Source organism: Choloepus didactylus, chromosome 5, assembly GCF_015220235.1.
Source record: "Choloepus didactylus isolate mChoDid1 chromosome 5, mChoDid1.pri, whole genome shotgun sequence".
Lineage (NCBI taxonomy): Eukaryota > Metazoa > Chordata > Mammalia > Pilosa > Megalonychidae > Choloepus > Choloepus didactylus.
Window position 1 is genome coordinate 17,336,223 of NC_051311.1, and position 10,839 is coordinate 17,347,061.

Genomic DNA, 10,839 nt, shown 5'->3' on the forward strand with positions numbered 1-10,839 from the left:
TCATGCACCCAGTTATTTCTGTTAAGTGATTCCAGCTTCTTCCTTTGTAAAATGGATCTGATAAATATTGCCTGCCTCCTGGGTTGTTGTAGTGTTTAAAAGAAGTGATGCTTAATGGGATTGCATAAAAGAATATTCTTGTTCATGGGAAGTGTATACGTGAATTATAGTGTATGTTCAAGGATGTGTGCAGCTAGCTCTCATATGTTCAGAAGACAGAGCAATAGATGATGGACAATAGATAGGGAGGGAGGGAGGGAGGGAAAGAAATAGCGATGTGACAGCATGTTAAAGTTGGTGGATTGAGCTATCAGGGGAGGGGGGTCAGGGTATGATGGAATTCTGTGTATGGGGTTAGTATTGTTTTTGCAACTGTTCCTATAACTTTGAACATATTTCAAAAGAAAAAAAAAAAGAAAGAAAGAAGTGATGCATACAAAACCCTTGGTATCATCCTTGGCTCAGAGCTTACCCTTGATCTTTGCAGCTATTTTCATTGCTAAGAGTCTCTGCTGTGGGGTCTAACCCAAGATTAGAATTCCCTGAAGCAGGCTTTCATTGGATCGTATGACCACTTCGCTAGTCCTGTCTGGCTGAGTTGTCACATATGGAAGAAAAACCACTGACATTGCCCACTATTGCCAGAACCAGCTGACTGCTACCCAAATTAACCCTACTAGAATATATGGATTGGACCTACTTACAGCAACTACATCAGAGTAGGGCCCTGTGTTCTACTATATTTTATACATTTTGGCTAAACTTATTTAAAACTAAAAAAAATTTTTAAATGTCAGCAGTTTATATAACAAAAAAAATTTTTATTGATCCATCAATCCTAGAAAAGTTCTTACCTTTGGGTTAAACATTAGTACGGATTTGCAGTTTGGGCAGGACCATCGTTGGATGTCTTGGCTGCTCTCTGCTATTGCTGATCCACACAGGGGGGATGCTTAAGCTTGCAGCTGAATGAGATGTGTAATTGTGGTACCAGAAGAGAAGAGAATCAAGAAACCATCCAGCCACAGGGGGTGCTCATTGAGCTAGTGAGTGAAGAGCAGAGGCCAAGGCCACTAAGAGCCAAGATATCACTTTATAACAATACCCCAGGCTTTTATCAATGACTCTGGGGCTATTTCCAGCAGCTTCTTCCTGTTGATAAGTGCTGGTGACTTCGTTTGCGTAAAGAAAATGGAGCCTGACCTTTACGTACATTTTTCCAACTTCCTTCCAAGGCATCAGAGATGGCATCTAGGACACAGTGGCAACTCAGGGTCAGCTGGACCATCCAGAAGAAGCACCAGTCCGAAGCGGCCGTGGGAGGCAAGTCCAGGACCAAAGGACACAAGGAGGCCCAAATGTGAGTGAAAGGTATTGTGATGGGGGTAGGGGAGTCACACTAGAGAGACCACCGGAGCTGTGAGAGCCCCACGACAAGGATGTACCACGGAGGGCTCAGGATGGGGTTGCCAAGAGGCCCGGCTGCCTCAGGGACATAGAGGGCCACGCTTGATAAAGCAGCTTTTTGTCCCCTGACAATTCGTCACTCTCGCAGCTTGACTTAGAAATCTACCTACTTGAAGAGCCAAACTAAAATAAAACAAAAGGACAAGGAAAAACCTAACGCTTTCTTCTAAAATTGGCTTGCAGCTGTTTGGGTGGCATCTGGAACGTGAGAGCCGCCTGGAGTAGGTCCCTGGACGAGCACTCCTGGAGGGTGACCTGAGCTGGTCCTATTCAGCCTCATTCCCATGGAAAATTCCACGACTCTCTCCCCTTGGGTTCAGGGCAGGTGTGACTCCACGGCTGGCTTTGGTCGTTGGCCTCCTTGAAACTCTTTGAAGAGTTAAAACTTGGTTTGTAACCCTTAAAAATCCAGACTCCTCAATGTTGAGGGGCGTGGATGCTTCAGAATCACCTGACAGATTTTATCAAATACATTCCCCTCCCCTCGTTCCCTCGACTCCCCACCACCACCCACCACAGCGGAGCTCCACCATGGCAGGGGACACTCACTGAAGGAGGGGACCTTACCCCACAGGTGTGGTGGGGCACGAAACACTGCCTCCGTCTGTTCCATTCCTGACTTCCCCTCTCCCTGATCTGGATCTGTCCACCAGCCACTTCTCCAAATGGAACATTTAGACATCTCCTCACCAAGAGACCCTGGTGAGCATCAGACACATAAACTTGAAGACTCTCAGGTATCTATTGTTTAGCCCTGACCACGTTCAGAACCATCTTCCATCTTCCTTTTCTCATTTGTTTGTATACTTGAGAAGCAGCTGCCATATATACTATTCCATCTATAACACAGACCTACAAAAGCGTCTATCAGTTTGGGGTTTTATTTTTCCTGTAAAATTATGAATTTTGGAAGAGGGCAACCAATGGGAGATAACTTCAAGTTGAGTTCCTCACAGGCTAAAACCTGGATATGTTAAAACAGCATGCTCCCCACCCCCACTTGCCTCTCAGGATGCAGTTCCTGTGCTGAGAACAGAACAGCCAAGTTTGTATCCAGACCCCACCACGGACTGGCTGTGAGAACCCCTGCAAGTTACTAAACCTCTCTCTCTACACCTCAGTTTCTGTCATCAAAAGTGATGGCACCTCCCTGGCAAGGTGGTTAGGCAGAGTCAAGGAGTTCATGTTTGTAGACAAGTAGGATGGACCCTGGAGCAGAGTAGAGGCTGGATCTGTCCTGCCTGGGAAGGTGAGTGTCATGTTAGGTTCATGTGTCAACTTGGCCAGGTGATGGTGTCCAGGTGTCTGGTCAAGCAAGCACTGGCCTAACGGTTATTACAATGACATTCGTGGCTGGTTAATAAACCAGGAGGCTGGTTTATTAAATCATCAGCCAATTGACTGCACCTGTGGCTGATTACATCAACAAAGGGCATGTCTTCCACAATGAGAAAATTTAATCAGCTGGATTTAACCCAATCAGTTGAAGATTTTTAAGGGAGAGAGAAGACCTTCACTTCTTCTGCTGCTAGTCAGCGTCTCCTGACGAGGTCATTGAACACCTTCATTGGAGTTGCCAGTTTGCTGCTTGCCCTATGGAATTCGGACTCATGCATCCCCACAGTTGCATGAGACATTTTTATAAAATCTTATATTTACAGATATCTTTTGTTGGTTCTGTTTCCCTAGAGAACCCTAACTAATATGGTGAGAATGTAAATCATTTCATGCCTTGCAAGTGCTATGACTTCCAGTATCTTTGAGTTACAAAACCAAAGAGGAGCAGAATAAAGGAGATGCTTTTCTCAGCACCAGAAAGGCCTATGCAATGCAGAATGAGCTTGAAAACTTGTCCCATCCCTGTACCAATGCATGCCAGAGACTTTAAAACAAATACTGATATTTTCAAGGGCTCTGTACAACGGCTATTAAACAACTCTCTGAACTTCCCAGGGACATTGCTACACCAACGCCTCCTCCTCATCTATGTGCTGACATTTTCCTTAAGACGTTGAGCCCCTTCACCGAACAGACCAGCAAGTAATCAACAAGGATTCTTTCAGGAACCTGTGTTTATTAATGCACCTTCATCTTCAGTTCAGAATGTTTTTAATCTTGTAAATCAGTAACCGACCGAGGTGATTGCTGCTGATTTTAAATACTTCATGTTGTTCCTAATGGGTTTTACAGAGCTGGGATCTGATGAGCGTACATGCAATAAAAACACATCCTCCTATCATTTTTTTTCCCTTAAACACATTTTCCTTGTACGATTTGGCAAAAAGACAGATACTTATAGAGTAAGTTCTTTTGCTGTTTATATTTCTCCTGGCAGAGCTCCAAAGAGCATTTAGCAGTGTATTAATCAGCCAAAATGTGAGCCGAACAGACCACTGCATTTTCCTACTGCACCTGAGAACACCAGTTGAATGCTCAGCAACTCTTGTTGAGCCAGAACTATATTTTCAGTGTATATTGAATTCATGGATCACATATTATCACCTTCAGCTTCCAGGTAAGGGCTGCAATTGCTAGCAGGACCTCCCAGTCCTAGGAATGTAGCAAACAGGGGGCCATTTTGCCCGTTTAAACATCAGGGAAAAAAATAGAGAATTCTGTCTTACTCATATTACATCTTAGAAATGTCCACCAGAATTGCCAATAGGTTTCTGGATGAGTTTAGCAATGAGAATGCCACAGTGTGATGAGTTTTCTTCTCATTGGGGATGAATTCTTAACAAGGGCAGCAGGGTAAAGTTAAATGTGCAGGAAACTGAGCCTCTATGCTTAAAAAAAAAAGTAAAAATGGAATAAAAGATCAAAATGGATTTTGGATATTTTTGTACCAGAAAATCCAAAAAGTCCATTTATCTTCCTTTATTAGATTTTATACAGGTCTAGATCCTAAATTTAAAGTAATTGCAGCTTTTCTCATTGTGAGGAGGCTGTGCTTTTAAGCCTTCCAAGGAAAGGACTTCTGCTTGCCTTGCCTGTTCTTGGAGACTCTTTATGTAATAAGCTAAAAGTGAGAGTTGCCAGATCTCAATTACACAAAAGGCAGGGATGGCTGATGGCAGAGGCCCTGGGAGCTGAAGCAATTGCTTCAAGGAATATGAAGTCAACAGCTTTGCCTGCACGCGGGCACTTGTCTAGCACAGTGTACGAAATGCCCAGCTCTGGCAGACAGAATTCTAAAAGGATCATCCACCTTTTGGCAATTTCGAGATATCAGAAAAATTAAACATCTGAACATGAGCATTTTCTTAAATGGCTCCCCTGCCTCTGCTAGCATACTATATATATGTACATTTACATGTATATTTATGTACACACTTGCATACACACATATGCATTTTATTTATATGCATGTGTATATATATATAAATAGATATACAGATATATATGAAAAGCAGATTTGCATGCAAATAAGGCTATGCAATGGAGGCTTGATTTGTTTACAAACTGCCCCTAAACAAACTTTTGAGCATAATATTTCATTAAAGGTGTGTCTTGCATATAAGAAAGGCTCATATACCTGTCTCTGACTTTGTTTTATTCTCAGAAATCTGAGAAGTTTATTCCCTGGAGCCTATTTATAATGATGCTTCAGGTTCAGCTGTGTGTCCCCTTTGGCTTCTCTCCTTGAAGCGGAGAAGCATTTGCACGGAGTACACCAGGTGTTACTTTCATATTCTCAGACATGCTAGAATACATTAACACAAACTCTAAATCAAAACATAGCAAAATTAACAATCACTGCCAGGGTATCTAGACCCAACTCCTTGTTACTGCACAGGATTTGTGTGCCTTGTGTCTCTTTTCTCATTGTCCAGATGATTTGACAATTTGATACTGATAATAATTGGCATTTTAACTGTTGATTGATGTTCACATAAATTATAGACCAAAATTCATCTCAGTTAGTCAGCATCATGTCATCCATTTCCTTTGGCTCATTAGATAATGACATATCCAAAGACTGGATTTTGGGAGCTTCGTTTTGCTGGCCTGGACCCAAAGAAAACTCACTCTTCTGGCTTGAGCCCCAATGTCACACATGACAGCCGTTCATCACTCCCATTTCTTCTTTATTCTACTATCTGGAAACCCATCCACCAAATGCAACCTGATAAAACTCTTTTGTAAAACATTAAAGAAAATGAAATGTGTGGAAGCAGTATTCCTACAGATGTCAAAGTGCCAAGAAAAGGGGATTCCTGGGCATTCCATTGACGTTTCTAATTGTATGCACACCAGCCAAGTTATATATGTGCAAGGTCATCTCAGAGACAGAATTTCAGTCCTGTGCAGCTAAAACAAAAGCATTAATTCTCTGACACCTTTCTATCTTTCTCTTAGCCGTAGCATTCTTTCACTAGGCTCTGAATGCAAGTGTTTCAATATAAAAATATCATCTTTCTAATTATACTTTCTGAATTCACCATGGAACCTATTTGTTTTCTAGGATTGCCATAAGAAATTTCCACGAAGGTAGCTAAAAACAACAGAACTGTATTGTCTCATAGTTCTGGAGACCAGAATCCTAAATCGAGGTATCAGCAGGACCATGCTCCCTCTGAAATCTGTAAGGGAAAATCCTTCCGTGCCTCTTCTAGGTTCTTCTGGTGGTTTCCTGGTGATCCTTGGGGTTCCTTGGCTTGCAGCTGTAGCACTTCAATCCCTGCCTCCATTGCCATGTGGCATTTTCTTCCTGTGTCCCCATCTCTAAGGTCTAGTTCCCTCTTCTTATAAGGACACCAGTTATGTTGCATGAGGGCTCACCCTAATCCACTTTCACCTCATCTTAACTAGTCACATCTTCAAAGACCCTATTTCCAAATAGGGTCACATTCACAGGACTGGGGATTAGGACTTGAATATATCTTTTTGGAAGGATATTATTTAATTCATAATAATTACCAAGCAGAAAGGAACATATACTTTTCTAAAATCTATAGGTTAAGAAGGCAAAGTTACTCAATGGCACCTCGGCTCATCCAGCTTACAAACACTGTCAAGGTGAACATGGTTGGTTCTCATGATAAGAGGAATAGAAAGCAGTGACTCTCATCCAAATTTCTCAGTTACTGCACATTTTTCTTTCCCTACAAAGGGATGGCCAGATTTTCTCTTACAATGGCAGTTCAGGAAGGAGGAAGACTGTTTATCCATTGGAGAAATACTAGGAAGGGATTTAACCTACAGAATCCTTGGGAGACCATCTTTCAAGACTCCAGGTACATCTCTCTGTCTAAGATAAACCCAACTGCATTCCTGAGAAAGTTTTTTAAAGGACAGAAGCATGTATTGAATAATAGATGAGAAAAGGAGATGGTAAGTTCCCAAAAGAAAGTAGAAAAAGATTTATTTACCAACAGGGGAGGTAGATAGTGCTAAAATTATTGAATTAAAACTTTGCCCCCTCATTCTCAAAGGAAGTTGAGGAGAAATATCAGAAGCAGATGGTGATTTCCCAAATGGGGATGGAGGAAACTCTGGGCAAAAGAGTAACAAATGTTCTCTTCCAACAACAGTCAGTCAAGGACTCAATGTCTTAGGACATTATAAAATTTTATTGCCCCATAGGTCTGTCTCTAAATTCTAACGTAAAAAGAGGATGAATTTGAAAATAATTAACCTATTTAAGCTTTAACTTGTAACTATTAGCTGGAGAAAAAGTTTTGGTGGTCTGAATAGTGGGACAATTAGGGGCATTGGATTGATTGCTTTTAGGACAGTCAATAGTGCTATTCATCTTCCAAATTCTATTTTCTCTGGAGAAACATAGATAACATTCAGTTTTTGTGGCTACTCAAAATAATGTTCTGTTGTTTTTTTTTTTTTTTCCCCACCAGAACTTGCTGCCTCCCCTATTCAACATTTAGAGCTTCAACTCAACAATATGACATGAGTTAGGGTAGGTTTCATCAGTCAGTAAGTTAACCAACATATTGCACACCTTCTGGGTCAGAACGATTTTAGTTACAGAAAGTAAAGACCCAACTAAAGTGCTTAAACAATTATGGAAATGTATTATCTCACATAAAAAGGTCTATGGATGAGGTGGTTCCAAGGTTGGTTAGTCAGTAGTTGAATGATGTCACCAAGGCTCCAGAGTCTTTCTCCTTCCCACTCTGTCATGGTCAGAGTGATAGCTTGTGCCCCTGACTTGGTTCCCCTCCTAATGCCAAAATGGCTGCTACAGATCCAGACATCACACTGCGCTTTTCTAGGAGCAAGGGCAACTGTTTCAAAAGCATGGAGCATGCCCATTCCTAACCAATAACTGGCAACAAAACAGGATTACCTAGGATAGACTTTGACTGACTGTAGTGCACCTGAGACAGGGTGGGGGCCCAGTCTTTTCTGAAGCGCATGGCTACAACACCTGACAAAACCTGGGTTGTATTAACATGGAAGCAGGGGCAGTAGCTGACCAACAGTGTCCAGCACTCTGCTATTCTAAGAACCAGAGATGCATCACCACACAACACCCACAAGATTCTTGCTGTCAATCAGCTTGTTTTCCCATTGGGGGATGACAGTGTAGGTTGCCAACTTAGAAGGCGAGACAAGCTTAGTTATATTGACAATCAGCCTGAACAAAGTAAAATAATATTATGTACATATCTCTTTGTGGGTGGGTTTTAGTATTACTAGGATGTGCATATTAAGTATCAGCAGAATTGACGTGGCAATTCTGAGCACTAAAGATTTTAGATATGTGAATGTGATGAGCATATAGAATGGGAACAGATCAATTCCCTTGTAATTTCTGAATATTTACTGCATGTATGGGATTGTGCAGGACTCTGAAAATGCATAACATTTGGCCTCAGCCTTAAAAATGTCAGTGCAGTTGGGTGTTGGTGTATGTTTTATAAACATGGAGGTACAACTGGAGTTTGGAAGAGGGTGAGAGATGATAGGATTGTCACTGTAATAAATTTTGCAAGTTGGTATTTTGACAATAATTTAGAAGGAAAGACTATAAAGGGAGTAATTATTTTTTATTGCAGAAATTGAGCTAAGAAGGGGGCAACAAAACTAAAATAGAGGGTCCAATAGCAAGAGAGAACACTTGAAGATAATCCCAGTGGATACTATTGACTAATGAATCTAGGAAAACTAGTTAAGCAAAGAAAATGTTCTATGTACATCAAGAAAGATTGCCTTCTAAGCAAGTGAATTGGGGTCCATCAGCCATCACACAGCTGCTGAAAGGCACAGAAAGAACTTAATTTTTCTCCAACTCCACATAATTCCCTTGGCCTAGTCCACTTACAGATGTTTGCATCATGATAAGAATCCTGGATTAGACTTCAAGAGGCCTGGAGTGAAGAGGGCAGCATAGAGAGGAGTAGAAGCTAAGTAGCCCCCCTGGAACAACTAAAAAAAAACAGAAACAACTAGTAAATAATCCGGAATAACTGCAGGGGGACAAACGTGACTGTCCACTCATCATACACCAACCTGAATTGGGAGGAATGCCCGAGATCACAGCATAAAATCTGTAAGTAAAAACTGAGGATCCAAATTGGGAGACCCCTCCCCCACAGCCCAAGCTACAAAGCCTCGTGGTGCCAGAGAGAAGCTCTCTCCCAGCAAGCGAATATAGCTCAGCTGAGCTCCAACTGGGGTTTTAAGTAGCGAGTGTGAACTGCTCACTACGAGATATGAATCCCCAGCAAGCAGACAGAGGCTTTGGGTGATGACTGACCTTGGAGAGCCGGAGGGTCGCCTCAGACTAGCTCGGTTCCTTTTCCAACTCAGTGGAGAAAGCCTCAGCCATTTTCAGTTCCCAGTTCTGTGACCCAGACAAGGGTATAGCACAGGCAGAGAGAGACCATTGAAATGCTAATGACCTCCCTCTAAGGCATCTATCTTCTCTGAGAGGAAAGGGGTGGGGCTCAGCTCTACTACCTGCCTTTCATTCAGAACTTACACCAGTCAAGAATTACAGGCTAACAGGAGCCACCTCCTAGGCAGAAAAGCACAGTGACTGAAGGCATCAGAGGGTGTACCAATTTTCTAAGACACATCCTCAGGGAAACCGGATACTGAATATTTCTTCCTTCTGGGACCTGAACCCATTCTGGGCTGGGAAAACCTGTTTGGGGTAACCAAGGAAACCATGCCTAGATAACAGAAAACTACAACCTACACTAAGAAAAATGAAGTTATGGCCCAGTCAAAGGAACAAACTTAGACTTCAGCTGAGACACAGGAATTGAAACAACTAATAATAAGTGAATTCAAAAAGTTTAGGGAAGATATGGCAACAGGACGTATATAAGGTAGAAATTGAAAGTTCAAAAAACCAAGTGGCAGAATCTATGGAAATGAAAGGCACAACACAAGAGATGAAAGACACACTGGAAACATACAACAGCAGATCTCAAGAGGCAGAAGACAACACTCAGGAACTGGAGAACAAGGCACCTGAAATCCTACACACAAAAGAACGGATAGAGAAAAGAATGGAAAAATACGAGCAACATCTCCGGGAACTTAAAGACAAAATGAAAAGCAAGAATTTACGTGTCATTGGTGTCCCAGAAGTAGAAGAGAAGGGAAAAGGGGCAGAAGCAATAATAGAAGAAATAATCAATAAAAATTTCCCATCTCTTATGAAAGACATAAAATTACGGATCCAAGAAGCACAGCATACCCCAAACAGAACAGTTCTGAATAGGCCTATGCTAAGACACTTAATAATAAGATTATCAAACATCAAAGATAAAGAGAGAATCCTGAAAGCAGCAAGAGAGAAACAATCTATCACATACAAAGGAAGCTTGATAAGACTATGTGCGGATTTCTCAATAGAAACCATGGAGGCAAGAAGGAAGTGGTGTGATATATTTAAGATACTGAAAGAGAAAAACCACCAACCAAGAATCCTATATCCGGCAAAACTATCCTTCAGATATGAGGGAAAGCTTAAAATATTCTCTGACAAACAGACAATGACCAAGTTTGTGAACAAGAAACCTGCTCTACAGGAAACACTAAAGGAAGCACTGCAGACAGAAAGGAAAAGACAGGAGTGAGAGGTTTGGAATACAATTTTGGGAGATAGGAGCACAGCAATGTGAGTACACTGAACAAAGATGACTGTGAATATGGTTGAAAGAGGAAGGCTGGGATCATGTGGGACACCAGAACAAAAGACGAACAATAAAAGACTGGGACTGTGTAACTCAGGGAAACCTAGGATGCTTAACGATTGTAATAAAAGGTACAAATATTTATTTACAAATAAATGTCAACATTGCAAGGTGTTAAAAATAGGGTGGGATTGGGGGGAAAATACAATCACTGCAAACTAGAGGCTAGAATTAACAGAAACATTGTATTATGCTTCCTTTA